This window comes from Triturus cristatus, chromosome 3_2 (assembly GCF_964204655.1).
Source record: "Triturus cristatus chromosome 3_2, aTriCri1.1, whole genome shotgun sequence".
Lineage (NCBI taxonomy): Eukaryota > Metazoa > Chordata > Amphibia > Caudata > Salamandridae > Triturus > Triturus cristatus.
The window spans coordinates 878,694,976-878,709,611 of record NC_140584.1 but is presented as its reverse complement, the minus strand read 5'-3'; the positions used below and the strand labels follow the sequence as shown (position 1 = coordinate 878,709,611).

Below are 14,636 nucleotides of genomic sequence, written 5' to 3'. Positions count from 1 at the left end.
ATTAATATTTATCTTCTCTTTGCAGGTCCTTCCGTCTACTCATCAGGTGTCACTTCTCCCCAATGTATCTTCTGATTCAACAGGACTTCAGTGGTGAGTGAATTAACAGCACTGATGAGCATGAAAATAGAAACGTGTGTTTTTTTCGTTGACCAAAATTGTTGGAAAGAAACAAATACACGATAAAAAGGAATCAGTCCACCTTGAAAGCTTAGTTGTCACAAACATAAACATGGTATAATCCCTGCATGTTTGTATGGATTGCCACTGCGCTCTGGTGCCACACTAGGGATGGTGCTTACCCATATAAATGTTGTGCAATATGCAGCATGGATAGAACAATAATTAGGAAATAGGCTACAAGCAACCTAAGAAGAGGGGGTTCGGTATAACAGCATCAATGTGCTCCGTCTGTTCAAGTCTCTTAAAGTCTTGCAGTTCGTAATGCAAAGAGCCGGCCTTTAGTCACCAGCAGTTGGCCCTTTTTAGGTCTCGCCTGAGCCAGCGCTTTAGCGCTGCTCTCGCGAGAGCTTTTGTAAAAGGGGGATTTGGAAGTGCAAACCAATGCTTTCAGGCCGCCAACTACAGTGCATGTGCGCCAGGCGCGCGCACCATTTGGCAGCCTGCGTGATCATTTCGCGCCGCTTTGCTGTTCTCAGTGAGCCGCGCAGCCACTGAGAACATCAAAGCGGCCGCAAAATGATTACTTTCACTTTAGCGGCCGCACGGCCGCTTTGATGTTTGATCGCGATCACTTTCGCGGCCACACGGCCGCTTTGCATAGCCAATAGGTCTCGCTTTTGGGACCTTATAAGTATTTAGTTATGCAACTATTGCATAGCTAAACACTTTTAAGGTCCCAAAGGCGAGACCTATTGGCTATGCCAATGCTTTTTTTATTTTTATTAATTCACCCTGAAACTAGCCCTTTCTTTTTAAGAGCTGCTCTGTGCAGCAATGCCAACGAAAGACAAAAACGGTCTAATTTTCCAAGTACATTTAATGTTTTCATTTAATGTAATCTTCGTGTAATGTCTTTAAGTAAGTGCATTCATCTGCAGAGCGCCACATCATTTTAGCCTCTTAGCGCTTCAATAAGGATGTCAGCTCTATAATTGTGCCTAACACATACGTATTAATGCAGTAGAACTGCCCCGCCAAACTAACTTACCCACATCCAGCCCACTCCCCGATTTACAGTGTTTCCTTATGTTCGGCAGGTAAGAACAGACTTCTGCTCGACCTCAAATATTGTTTCTTCCCACTTCTTAATTACATTAGAGACAGTCGGGTAATGCTCTAGCTGGCGATGCAGTCATCTGTACACCTTGCAAGAGCCAATATTAAATACCTAAGAGGTGAGGCAGACTCCGCCTTTCATCTTCAGGCAGACTTTTGAGATGGCGATAGCAGCGCCAGTTCTTTAAAATAATTCATCTGGGTGCGTTACACAAACCGCCTTTTTGTTTTAGCTCAGGTTGGGGAATGGCTTGTTGTTTAATTACAATGTTATCGAACCGCAACAGAGGCACCTCAAACTCAGTGTAAAAGCACCATTGTTATTATTATGGATATAATCACTCTTTATTCTACATTTCCCACGCCCCGGGGTCTAGCACAACCGGTTATTCAAAAATGCATTCATGTGGTGGGAAACCCTGGTGAAGGGCACACGATTTGTGATTAAATGTATGGAGACGTCTGTATACAGAAGAACAGAAACGTTTCCATATGTGAAAAGAACCGCCTAATACTACCCTTACTCCTCCAAAAAGTTCCTGCACATGCAACTTTTGTAGTTTCTGTTATGTGTCCCTCCCCACTGCTCCCTCTGAAGGTTTAGAGCAAACTTTGCTTCTTTTGTGTTGGTGATCTTGGGGTCCCTGCAGGATCTGGCCCCATGCCTGGTTGGGAGAGTGGGTACTTCACCCTACAGCCCCACCCCCCAACCTCATGAAACCTCCTGCACAACAGTAGTGAACAGGGCTGTCTGCAGTGACCTCTAATCTCTCCCGAAAGCAGATTTCTTACAATAAACTGATGCCACATGCTCCCAACTGCCTGGGTCACTAGTGCCCATGCCAGTGGAGCTCATGATGCCACACTTTGAATGAAGGAAGTCTGAGTGTGCCACTTCTGGGGTGGATAAGATGCCATATTACCCCAGAGCTTTCTGCCTGGAGGCCTTTTTAGGTGTTGCCTACTGACAGCTTTTAGCAGTCTGCCGAGGAAGACCTATGTTGGATGATACCAATACTTATAGGTCGCATTGGCCCGTTGCTTACCATTGGTTGGCTTTCTTGTCAATATAATTTTCCGGCTTCTCATTTAAAGGCTTTCTTTCCGCCTTTTGTATTTATATCTCTCCTGGAGCATACCTTCTTTATATTCCTTTTGAATGGTTGGCTTGTATCCCTCCACTGCTCACACTAAGGTATCTTTTTCCTTAGCACTCCATGGAAGCGCATCTGTTTTCTTGTTCTCGGAGGTGGGCTGCTTACATCCATGGTCCATCTCCCCAGCTTGTCCTTTGCTTCCACATCCACATCTTTTTTTTTTTTTTTGCTTTATCATTTTATTTTTCTCCTTCCTCTGCCTCATGCTTCGCCACAGCTTCCTCGCCAACCAGCTCCCCTCCCGTTGACCTCTCCTCACCTGCTTATCAGTTTTTTCCCCAATCGTTTTGTAAAGGTTCTTCCCTTCACCTCTTGTTACTGACTTCTTTCAAAAGGAGGAAACGAAATATGCGTTTTAAATGTTTTTGGAGGGCTCGCCCACTACAATTTGCTACTGGGCTGTTCATTTTCCAAGGCACCCCCTCATGCAACATTCTTGTTATTATATTTTTTAATTGACTGCTCTAAGATTGTTTGCCATCTTGGAACAGTACATTTTAAACAAGCATTTGCAATGCAATAGGTCTCGCGTTTACGCGAGTTTAAGCTATCGGCATTGTAAATGATTGCCTTTTATTTATGTTTTAAAAACGAAAACAAAAATAAAAGGCATTGTTATTTGCTATGTCAATAGCTCAGACTCACGTAAAGGCGAGACCTATTGCATTGCAAATGCTTGTTAACTCAGCCAGTCATTTTTTCCCCAAATCCTGCCAACATTATCCAGACATGGCCCGTCTTCACCCAGAGCCGGCCCGTCTTCACCCAGAGCCGGGACGTCCTCACCCGGGGACGGCCCGTCCTCACCCAGAACAGGCTCTTACTAGCTTGGGCCTGCCATCATTCATCCACCGCCAGTCTTTATTCACCCACAAGCATCTTTTATTTCACACATTGCAGGTCCTTATTCACCCAGGGCCTGGCCCTTTACATCAGACCCATTTGCCTAGAGCAAGCCCTGGTTCGTACAGATGCAGCTCGTATGTGCCCAGGGTCACTTTTTGTTAATCATAGGTTGGCCTCGTTCAACATCTCACATGATGTGCTTGATAGATAGCCCCGCGGATGCATCGGTCTGTGGAGGCTTCCTTCCAGCCATCATAATATGGGCATCTCAGTTTCTACCCATAAACTTTCATTACGCATTACAATCACTCTCACTTTTTTCCTGTTGTGCAATATCTTTTATAGCTCACTTTACTTTTTGCACTTTTCTTTGCAGTACCCTAATAAAGAGGGAGGGGAAAGCAGCAGGAACGCATTTTTCAAAAATATTTTCTAACAATTACAAGCATTTACAATGCAATAGGTCTGGCAGTGACACTGTTTAGAGCCATTAGTATTGTATATGATTTACTTTATAATGTTTTTCTTTTCTAAAAAGTATACAGTATATATTAGCAATCATGCACCATCAGAATTTAGATGAATTAGTGAGAAAAAAAACAATAAAAAAACCCACAAGGAACGCCCTCTATCTCTTCCTGTTAGTGGTGTGTGCCTTGGGATCTCTCTCTGCCTGTGAGTGGTGTGTGCCTCGGGATCTGTGCCTCGGGATCTCTCTCTCTTCCTGTGAGTAGTGTGTGCCTCGGGATCTCTCCCTCTGCCTGTGAGTGGTGTGTGCCTCGGGATCTCTCTCTACCTGTGAGTGGTGTGTGCCTTGGGATCTCTCTCTCTTCCTGTGAGTGGTGTGTGCCTCGGGATCTCTCTCTCTGCCTGTGAGTGGTGTGGGCCTCGGGATCTCTCTCTGCCTGTGAGTGGTGTGGGCCTCAGGATCTCTCTCTCTTCCTGTGAGTGGTGTGTGCCTCGGGATCTCTCTCTTCCTGTGAGTGGTGTGTGCCTTGGGATCGCTCTCTCTCTGCCTGTGAGTGGTGTGTGCCTGGGGATCTCTCTCTCTGCCTGTGAGTGGTGTGTGCCTCGGGATCTCTCTCTCTGCCTGTGAGTGGTGTGTGCCTCGGGATCTCTCTCTCTGCCTGTGAATGGTGTGTGCCTCAGGATCTCTCTCTCTTCCTGTGAGTGGTGTGTGCCTCGGGATCTCTCTCTCTCTGCCTGTGAGTGGTGTGTGCCTCGGGATCTGTGCCTCGGGATCTCTCTCTCTTCCTGTGAGTGGTGTGTGCCTCGGGATCTCTCCCTCTGCCTGTGAGTGGTGTGTGCCTCGGGATCTCTCTCTGCCTGTGAGTGGTGTGTGCCTTGGGATCTCTCTCTCTGCCTGTGAGTGGTGTGTGCCTGGGGATCTCTCTGCCTGTGAGTGGTGTGTGCCTCGGGATCTCTCTCTCTGCCTGTGAATGGTGTGTGCCTCGGGATCTCTCTCTCACAGAGAGATGAGAGGCTGGAAGGCATGCTTGTGCGCGGAGATGTGCACAGACACCTTAAAGCACTATTTGTGGTAGCAAATATTGGTGCACGCGCTGGAAGAGACCCGGACAGGCAACAGACACTGAGGAGGGGGCCGGGGGACATGAACTCAGACATGCCAGGGAGAGGGACTGTGGAAGAGAAGAACCGGAGAAATAACGAAGGCGATTGCACATCAGAAAAGGGAGAGCTGCAGAACGAAGTAGTTTAGAGGGACGGACATAGTGCCAATATCGGCAACAGTTATCACAACACACATAAGTACATAAATAAAAACACACAACACTGAATGTAAGTGGAGAAATATTGCTGCAGGTTTATTAGCATAAGCAATATGCAAACATGGTGGGTTATCTTACGGGCGATCCCAGGGCAGGCCAGCCCCTATGCCGCCTGCCCGTCTGATAAGCCTAGAGTCACCATGGCAACGCCAATTGGTGTATACCTAATGTTGGGAGGGTCCCCCCCTCCCACCCGTGGACCACCAGTCCACTTGCTTCACACGCCCCCCCGTGATGGGTGGGCGGAGCATACATGGCAGCCCCCGGTTGCTCAGACCCACAACCGCCTGTCGGATAGCGGGGCGCCGTCGGTCTTCCAGTGGACACGCTAAACATCCCTGGGTATCCTGGCTTAGCACCACGCGGTGCTGCTGCATGCTATACCCCTTGGTATGTGCAGACCCTGGATCGCCCTGTAACTCCTCCTGCAACACAAAGTGAGAATTGTTAGAAAACCTGGCCCCCCCTTTGTCCCTCCGGACGCCGGGTAAGCGGATGGGCGGGCAAGGCGAACGAGCGGACAAGAGGGCGAGGAGGGGGCGGAGACAGAATATGTACCCCCCTGGCTCCTCCCCGCCGGAAGCAGCTATCTGCTGGGGTCTCCCTTGGTCTATCCCAGGGACACGACCTCCCACCCCTGTGCCTTCCTGTGGCACTAAGGCGGCCGCCCTCAAAGGGGCGGGCCGCTGCGCAACCCCCCCCCCCCGGGCAGCCTTACATAGTGCCAATATCGGCAACAGTTATCACAACACACATAAGTACATAAATAAAAACACACGACACTGAATGTAAGTGGAGAAATATTGCTGCAGGTTTATTAGCATAAGCAATATGCAAACATGGTGGGTTATCTTACGGGCGATCCCAGGGCAGGCCAGCCCCTATGCCGCCTGCCCGTCTGATAAGCCTAGAGTCACCATGGCAACGCCAATTGGTGTATACCTAATGTTGGGAGGGTCCCCCCCTCCCACCCGTGGACCACCAGTCCACTTGCTTCACACGCCCCCCCGTGATGGGTGGGCGGAGCATACATGGCAGCCCCCGGTTGCTCAGACCCACAACCGCCTGTCGGATAGCGGGGCGCCGTCGGTCTTCCAGTGGACACGCTAAACATCCCTGGGTATCCTGGCTTAGCACCACGCGGTGCTGCTGCATGCTATACCCCTTGGTATGTGCAGACCCTGGATCGCCCTGTAACTCCTCCACAGCCTTGGGAGTGGCCAACCGTCACTACCAGGGCCCCCCACCAAGGTAGCCTATTTCCTTACAACCTGCTGCAGCCAAAGCTTCCCCTCGGTCCACAGGAAAGGATCCATGCCTAAACTAGAGAGGTACACCCCATCTCCCTCCAAACACCCTGTGGACTCGGCGTGTATAAGACCATGCCTGATGAAGCCAGAAACCACTTATTGCCGGGCTTCTCCCAGGTCCAGCCAAAACAAGTCTTAACCAATACCCTACCAGAGGCCATCATGCCCCAACACGACATGTGCCCCCATCCATTCTAAACTCCCCATGGATTTATGACTGAATAGACCTGCCTAAAGATAGGCGACGGTCCAATGATACATTTGCCTGGCTGAAGAACAAGACCTATTCCAAGCTACTCCAGCCAGGAAGTGCCCATGCAAGTGTAGTTAAGAGTTGACAAACCCGCTCTACCTCCTCTTACCTCACATGGCTGAATCTAGCACTAGTCGGAGTACAACCATCACCTTCCGACAGTCACCACCCTAAGTGAAGCCTTGCCCTCCCAAACTTCTGCTCGCATACCAGGGAGCAGACAGGACAGCGTGACCCAGGGGGGAACCAGAGCGTAAATACCTCTCTCTGTTGAATACTGGGAATGCCCGTAGTTCTCCTGCTACTTGGTAGCCCAAAATGTTTCCCAGGAGTTTCCCCCAATCCTATGGACCAACGCCCTTGTTGGAAGGCCACTTCCACAAACTGCATAGCTGCCAGCCAGTGCTGGAGGGCGGAAGAAGTTGCCCTTTACCGTTACTCCCATCAATGGTACCTGTTTCGTCTAACTCAAGGACGGGCTGCTAAGTGGGCTTACCAGGCTCCGCCCTTGAAATAGTGGTCAGACCCAAGCCCATCGAAGTTCTGCTGCTTCACCTGCCCGTTAACCGAATAACTGGAGCAACTGAACCACTTATCGCCGTGTACATGTCCACTTGGACAGGTGCACAGGTACCTGTCCAAGCAACCAAACGCAACCAGACAGAATAATATCACTGATCTAGTCTGAGATATGTATGCGCTACCTCAGGGATCTATCTCATGATTCGCCTATCTGTCAGACACCAATCACTCATCCTGTGCTTTGTGTGATCTTGGCCCACATTGGTGTGAGCAGATCCCTGTGAAGTATTTCTTGGCTTGTAGGCCAATAATGCACAAGTGGTAGGTGAAAGATGAAACCATACTTGCCGACCCCAGGCCAAAACTGACAACCATTTTACCATCTGTCAACAGTAGAACATGCCTCAATAAGACATTGATAAGGGCCACCTGCATACCTCCTGGTGGCCAAAGGCCTTGTTGGCCAAGCAGCGAAATCTTCGCTCAAAGCAAAATACGAAAAAGACTTCTCGCGGCGCCCGCCACCCATGCGCCGGACAGGACACCGAGGATTCACCGAAAATCCCAGATTACCACAAGCCAAACCATTGTCAGTCGATACTTTTATTTCCATAAGGTAACTAGGCCACAATTAAAGCGACGTAGCAAGCCAAACGAGGGCCCGCCGCCTACATCCCTAGCTGCCAAGGTTTCATATTGCTATGTATGACATTTTCATAATGACCGCGCCCCTGTGGGTGACATTCCAAGACTATAAATGACACTACAGTGGGAGCGAAATCCGTCAATGATACGGCGCATGTCCAACCTACCCATGCACATTACTGAAACATGTTAGGGCGGCGGGACCTGTGATGCTGACTGCCGGTATAGTTCAAATTGTCTCGCTGGCTCCAGAAGTCAACCCCATCATGGGAAAGAACTCTCCCTCAGTCTGTGCCCCTAACTGTATTTGCATTGAGTGATCCTATAATGAAATTAATCAAATTGTGTGCTTGTGTGAGGCGTCTGCGAAGCATGGCCCATGTCGTGGCTGCTCAAACACGTGACGTATCCTGTGCTGACCTCGACACTGTGGGACTGTTGTTCAATGGACATGCTCATCTATGGCCTAATATTGGTCAAACAGTGCAGCACACGACAACGGAAATAAATTCCACTGTATCACACCACACTTACTTTAGGCAGTGCATAATTTTAAAATAACTGTCAGGCCAGGGCACCCGTCAAGAACCACTCCAGCTTCCTTCACCTATTCCCAGTGCCAACGCTGCCAAGTACCTGTGTGTACGTGTGACTATTCGAGGTCTTCAGAAACCCCCAATTAATACTAACATCATGGGCAATGGTCAGCCCGGTAGCCACTGGACCAGTATGTGGTACCTTCAGTGAGCTAGAGCTATCATCTATCTTCAGCAACGAACCGTGACCTGCAGCGCAAAGTGGTTGAGGTTCTGCTCAGTTACTCTTTGTCAACTGTGGAAGTCTGACCTGATGAATTCTGAAATTAGTGAACTCAGCTTGGAGCAAGGCATTACGACAGAATTGGGACCTCTGTGGAAGGGAAGGGGACGTGAGACCAAACATTTGCTCTAACACTAATGCATCCCGCCTATCAACTGCACACCACATAATGCACCTACCGTCTGTGCGTTATTAAATATAGCAGTAAAGCAGAGGTACGTGTGGCTACTGTACCCAAGGCTGTAATGTGCCCGTAAATAAGAAACCATCAACGTGATTAATGGCCCAAACCATGTCCCGGGGACCAGTTCCCGAACCGGACCTCCCTCACCATTTCTGCAAAACTTCTCAGACATTCCCCACAGACTGCTGCAGATAGAACAATTATACTGCTGTATGACCAGTAGGCAAAGATTGGGTGCTATGCAATGGCCGCATCAGCCAAACCTACACAGATGATCTGGGTTCAAAAACACATTGAACAAAGCAGCCAAAGTTTAGACTGCTATGTGTGACCGTTCCCTAAGTCAGTGTAATTCGTGAGAATGCACCTATGAGTGACACTTTATCGCGAGCGTAATCCAAACCAGACGACGGCGAAAAATTCTCAGCACTTGCATCAGTTTGAGAAACAAAAACCCCTAGAGGATCGCACCCCTGCCGCAAGGCACCAGAAGCAGGAGGGCCCTTGGTGCGAAAAGTTTGCTGTTTGAAAGGGCAGACTGACTGTGGTATGTGATCAGCCGCATGGCACGACATTCCTTTTAGATACCATTTTAATCACACCTTTAATGAAGCTGCAACTGTAACTGGAAAATTATCCTCACAAGAGACACAAACTCCATCTCTCAATTGTGCCAGTATCGCAGCACATCTTAAAGCTCAGAATTGGGCCAACAATCCCTACGCATTATCAATACTATCTCCTTAAACCGAATGAAAGCCGATTCTGTGTGAGACCCAGGGCATTTTCCCTTGCAGTTAGAGGCGGACACTCGTTCCCACACATACAGCAAAGTACCTCGGCTGAAATCGTTTCCTCAAATCACTCTGCCTCCCAGGCCTGCGCGGGGCCGGGCACCGGCCCGCCGAGATTATTGCAGCGTTACGTAGACTATAAAGAAGAGTTAGAAATTTTGCCAATTTATGACACTTTGACAGCTTTTGCGGAACTCAAACCCTTGTCCTGTGTGGCCCGTTACAACCACCAGTACAAGACGTACCATTGAGCAATAGCTCCTGGTAAAGCGCGAAGCCATATACCTTTGCTCGTGTTGCCCGCAAGCGCCACGCTCGATTCCCCGTAAATGCACCTCACGTGCGGGGCGGCCATTACTGCGAACAAGCACATCCGTTGAAGGATAAAAGTAACGGGTGGCAATTTGGATCTGGTCATGCAACATAACTACCCGATTATAGGTCACAAAATTAGTTGCTTGCCAAATTCTGTCCCTAAGGGACCCCAACCTTAAGGAAGGGTACCGCACATCTGGTGGTGCGGCACCTGGGGGAGGTAATGAAAGCATGAGAAGTGAGTGGCTAGGGGGGAACGGCGCGCGCGAGAATTGGGCGGCAGGTCTACTGAAGGTGACTGGAGGATGTACGAATATTGTATGTCTCCCACTACGTCGTGCCGTCCCAACTGGCAATAAGTTCAAGAACTGCATCAACCAGGAGCTCTGCCCATGTGACTGCGCCCATACTTCGAGACCCGGGCATGAAGGACTGTGACCGCCCCAATCTCCTTGCCCTGACACCGGCCCAGCTGTGTCCAAAAGACCTCACAATTCAGCGCGTAAAGGCTTAACTCGTATAAAACTCTGTCAGGGCTGACACTAGGCGGCCCCTTATCTTGCGCCATACATACTCCCGCCGTGCTGCCTTTATTGAAGCACTCTACTAGCTAAACATAAGTGACGTTACACTCCCAGCATGCCCTACAGGGGGATAGCTACACCTAGCATGGTAGTGTCCAATGCTAGAGTGAAATGTGCAAAGATTAAGAAACGCTTAAGATATCCGTCCAGTACCGAGCGAGACCCACCGGTCTGCCGGACACCTGGCACGATCCAAGAGAGAAGCGAGAGGTTAAAACAGTTTTTTTTTTTTTTTTTTTTTTTTTTTAGATCCGATAATGGAAAGCAGCAGCCAGCTGGCGGTGTGCACCTAGTGCTGGCAAGTGCGGGCCCGGGGAGATAGAGTGATTTGCCCAGGGACACAGCGCGAATGCGAAGGTGTTGGAGCGCTGTACAAAAGCACCATACTTACATGCATATTCGGGCACTGGGTTAAAGTGATTTGCCCAGGGACACTGCACGACTCGAACCGAAGGTGTTGGAGCGCTGTACATAAGCACCGTCTGTACATGAATATCTGCCGCGGGGAGATAGGTGATTTGCCCTTGAGACACAGCGCGAACACGACCCGAAGATACTGGAGCGCAGTAAATGAGCACCAAATTCCGCACAAGTACGGGCGCAGGGAGAGAGTATACACCGCACGAACGCGACCCGAACTGAGTAGGAGCGCTGAGCCTGAGCGCCGTATTAAGTACAATTCGCGCACTGGGAGAAATTGAATCACCGCACAAACCCGCCCCGAAAGAAGTCGGAGCACTGTGCCTGAGCACCGTATAGACCTACATTTTCGGGCAGGAAGGGGGGGGTAAAAGCTCGCCCCGGAGACCGGGCTGCGGGTGTGCTGATGCAGGGTATAAGCACGCGAGGCAATGAGTCAAAGGCGCGTCGCGTGGGGGAGCGTGCTGAGGTAGCCCCCCACCCACTAGGCCCGCCTCCGGGGGAACAACTAATGAAATATTATGTGGGCCCACCAGAGAGTACTGACTGAAGGCGTATAAATAAATGCCCGCAAATGGCGGCGGTGGGGTCGAACCTACAGCTCCAGAGAGACTTGAGCCGAAACCAGCGTCTTGGACCGCATGGCCGCGATAACCCAATACTCTGCCCCGGGGACAAGCACCACAGCCACCGGCCACGTCCCCGAGGCGCGTCCAACTCAAACCTGCCGAGCTGTAATAGCCCCCCCCTCACCCCCGCCGGTCACGTGCACATGAGGAACTTATGCCTGGAGGCCAAAAGGGGCACTACTAAGAGTGCCCCGGCGTGACTAGGAAGCAGAGCTATGGGCATCGACCGCCTGGCTAAAGTTATTTCACATCGATCGAATGCATAACATAAATGTACAAACCAAGATGGCATCTCCCTTACTGCCTAGGCGCTAACCACGAACCGCGGGACCCCTCCCACACAGCGTCAAATGTAGACAACTCCCGAACGAGTGGGAAATGCGTAAATTCCCCCCCTCACCCGAATGTGGACTCAACCCTGGAGCTGTGGAACACACCGCATAATTCGCTTCAGTGCCCCTTGACCCAGCACCTACTGTGCTGACCCAGAAAGGAGGGGGCCCCTGCCCCGGCCTCTCTAGCCCACAGTGGAATTAATAAAAGCGCGCATCATGCCTGCTGTGCATAAAAACATGGTTAGACGCCACGTAGTAAGTGACCATGCCTAAAAGTCCGTATATTCAACCGTGAACTATAAACGTTCATCCTATAACAGCATACACACCGCTAACCATACATTAATAGAACATGGATTACTGTTGGATAAAGGTTAATTTTGGGAGGCGGGAGTTTGCATAGCACGAGCTTGACCCGGATCGGGCAGCAAGCGCTTTCTTAGCACCAGTTACCTCTCATGCTGGTATATACGCATAGAGTTGTATGAAAGGGGAGGTAGCATTCCCCGTCACAAGGATGGAAGAGGTCCTATTGGCCTTTACAACACATATACGGACTTAAGTTATAACTTGCAAGTAACAAGGGGCGCCTCCTTTGAAAACAGTAACCTGCTGACCTATTTACATCAAATGCACTCTGTAATCTACTTGTTTTTTTTTTTTTTTTGCTGAATCAATGGAAAGAGAGAAAGGCAGACGGGCGGATAGATGTACAGACAAATGGATGGGTGGAGAGTTGTACATGAATGGACGGACAGAATAAGGTACAGATGGAATTGACAACGGGCCGACGGACGGGAAGGCAGATGTATGGATGTACGGATGGCTGTATCCGTATGGTTAGTTGGGTGGACGGATGGACAGACGGCAGGACAAAGGGCGAGATAAGTGAAATTAAAGCGATAGGGAGCCAGCGATGTGGAGACTGTGACAGGGGGCGGTGGCAGGGAGGTACGCGTATGTGTGTAGGGGGGGGGGGTCCTCGCCGGATAGAAAGGTAATGACGTCTAGAAAGTGTAACCGGAGGGAGAGCACAGAAGAGGGTGCGTGTACGTGGGGCGGAGTGATGTAGATAAAGAGAGGGGGGACGGATGTGCACCGGTAGAGAGCTGTGATGTGCAGTTGGAGGGAGGTGGTGAAGAGCGAGGCAGGAAGAGAAGCGGTGAGGGCTGAATGGGAGGCCAAGGGTAAGGGAGAATGGAGGCAGCTGGAGAGAAAGTATCGCAGTGCAGATGGAGAGGAGGGAAACTAGGTAGGCAAAGAGAGAGAAGAACAGTGGAGGGAGGAGTGCTAAGGTGAGGGTAACTGGTGCTGGAGGGGTGGAGCGGGAGCTGGAGGTGGGAGAGAGGAGGGGCTTCAGGTGGAGGAGGGTTCCAGGTGGAGTAGAGGATGTGCCCGTTTCCAGGCAGAAGGGAACAGGTGGAGGGGTGGAGTGTGCAGGTGGAAGAGAAGACGGGCTTCAGACGGAGCAGGGTTACAGGTGGAGTAGAGGGGATTCACCTGTTGGGAGGCAGACGTAAGCAGCTGAAGAGATGGAGGGGTGCAGTGTGCAGGTGGTGGAGTGTGCAGGTGGAGTGGCGGCGTGTGGAGGTGGAGGGATGGAGTGTGCAGGCGTAGAGGAGAGTGCCGGTGGGCGGGAACAGGTGAATCATGGGGAGAGGCGGAGTAGAGGCTAGGGCACAGGAGCGGGAAGGTACTGGTGGAGGGGGTTGTTCGGGTGGAGCAGAAATACGGGTGTAGTAGACGAGATGTGCTGGTGAGGGGGCGTATGGCACAGGTGAGGGGACTCAGGTGGAGCGGGGGTGCGCGTGGAGTAGAGAGGGTACAGGTTGAGGAACGTAGGCACATAGGTGGAGGGCGGATATGGAGCAGACACACAGGTGGGTACAGGTAGAGGAGTGAACGGATCAAGGTAAAGTAAAGGTAGTGGTAAAGTGAAGGAAGCGGTGCAGGAGAAGAGTGAGGGTGGCAGCGGCAGATGACCACCTACTCGCCGGGGTGGTGTGGCGAGGTGTCCCGTGTGCCTTGTTCTGCGCCCCTGTCATTACTGCTAAGCTCTATGCATCTTATCAGCTGGAGCTGCAGGGAGCTGGCACCGCCGCCAGGTGGTGGGGAGTAGCGCGAGATGTCACTCCCAGACTTGACGCTTCTGCCCTCCTGCCTGGGAGCGCAGCGAGCAGAGACGTGCTGTAGCACCGAGCACAGCGCGCAGAGACACCCCAAAGCGGCGGTCTATGGGCAGGCAAACAGATAATCTGCTCGAGGAGGCCAGCCGATGGGGGGGGGGAGGGGGAAATGCCTGCATCGCACCACGCAATCCACCCAGGGGAGGTAGTCGAGAAGCAGTGGGGGGGAAGGGGGAAACATGGAAGTGGCATCAGTCGATCCCTGGGAACAGACCAGGACGCCAAAGAGTCCACTGTTTCCTGGGGCTCCAGGGAGGCTCTCCAGACGTAGTTTCTCTGCTAGGGCCGCACCTCCGAGGCACCTCCTCTCTGTGTTACGGCAGCGTTGCGCCCCCGGTTAGATTAATCCAGGCAGACAGTCTGAGTTCGCATTAGGCCCGTATTGCTCTCAGGGCCGATACGCCATCCAGTCGTGTCCATTTAGCTTCAGGGATACCTCTGGTTCAATTCACTGCTGCCGCTATCGAGGCCTAAGCGCCTGGGTAAATATGAGTAAGTCCGGGGGGCGGGGGAAGCGCCCGCCATGTACTTTGCAGGCAAGGGGTTCACGTTACGCTACAATCTCGGATGTGGAGAGGCGAGACCTACAAGACTGCTCAACATGAAAC

At 51.1% G+C, this 14,636-nt stretch overlaps 1 protein-coding gene and 1 non-coding gene across 4 annotated transcripts in view; one reads left to right on the top strand and one right to left on the bottom strand.

Annotated features, from left to right (window-relative positions):
* ABR (ABR activator of RhoGEF and GTPase) overlaps positions 1 to 14,636 on the bottom strand; it is a 1,177,460-nt gene that overhangs the window by 627,870 nt on the left and 534,954 nt on the right. The window lies entirely within an intron of this gene.
* LOC146858372 (U6atac minor spliceosomal RNA) lies at positions 12,320 to 12,441 on the top strand. The gene has a single exon (XR_014980408.1). It is a non-coding gene; the product is annotated as a U6atac minor spliceosomal RNA (small nuclear RNA).